A 1,341-nucleotide genomic window follows, 5' to 3' on the forward strand; every position below is an offset into this window, starting at 1 on the left:
GTCTCAAAACAAGATCAAAAAGACTTTTTGGCTGATATAAGATTTTAAAACTTGGTTAAGTGGACATTTTTTGCAGTGTATCTTTTTTTTTTATAACTGTCAAAGCAGAATAAAAAATCAGAAAAATCCATAATTTTGAGAAAGTCTGGCTGTCTGGGATCAAATAAAAAAGGAACTAAAGCAAAACACAGTATGCTCCGACACAAGTAAGAACATTTATGTAAAGACTTGAACCTGCTTTTAAGAAAAGCTGCTAAATATATTATTTTTCTATTTTGAGTGGGCCTACAGCTTGGTTCAAAGAGATTGTTCTTTTTTTCCACTTCAACTGGCTARCATCTATAATTACCAGGTGAGTCTTTGACTAGGAAAGCTGCAGGAAATAGCAGGAGAGAAAATCTAATCTTAATTTAGCTTCTTGTTACAGAGTTTCAGCTTCAGTCTGCCACTGTTCCAGTGAACTGCTTGSTTTAAAAACTGAACTTTTGTTACCTGGTCAGGAGCAGCATTTGGTGAGCAAGTCAAATAAAAACCCAATTTCATTTATTTTTGATTTATTTAGCTAGTCTCCTATTTCTAAATGAGGTGAACAATAAACTTGCTTTGATTCTGCTGTATTTTTTTTTATTTATTTGTTTTGTTTACTAGTAAATGAAAACTCACGCACCTTTTATAAAAAAAAAGGTCATCAAATACCAAAATTATATCTTATCATCTCCAAATTACAACTTAGCATCTAATGATTATGGCTTTGCATCAGGATTTAGTATCTCATTTTTAAAATAAAAAACAACTAAAAATAAAAACTTACAGCAAGACATAACTATGACTTAGTATCACATTAATATGAGACAGTATCTCAAAGTTATGACGTAGCATCTCATAATAATCATATAGTGTCTCATAACTATTGCTTAGTTTCTTGTAATAATTACTTTGCATCTTATATTATGGTACCATTTCATATGATTTAGCATCCTATAACTATAAGATATTATCTCAAGGTTAGGTCTTTGCTTCTCATGCTAAGCATATCATAAGATTTTGTATTTATGAGGTATTATTTAAAGGTTATGTCTTGCATCTCATTAATATGACTTATTTCATATGATTTAGAATAACAAAATGATGACTTAACATTTAAAAATATGATGCATCATTATTATCTCATAATTATTACTTGATAATCTTATGATGGCATTGTTAAATTATGACTTAACTCAGTGTTTCCCAAAGTTGGGGTCGGGACCCAAAGTGGGGTCCTGAAACATCAAGGTGGGGTCCTGAAAAGATTTTCTGAATTAATTACATTTTTGCCTTAGTTGTTACACAGGAGTGAGG

The sequence above is a fragment of the Austrofundulus limnaeus genome, unplaced genomic scaffold (assembly GCF_001266775.1).
Source record: "Austrofundulus limnaeus strain Quisiro unplaced genomic scaffold, Austrofundulus_limnaeus-1.0 Scaffold174, whole genome shotgun sequence".
Taxonomy (NCBI): Eukaryota; Metazoa; Chordata; class Actinopteri; order Cyprinodontiformes; family Rivulidae; genus Austrofundulus; species Austrofundulus limnaeus.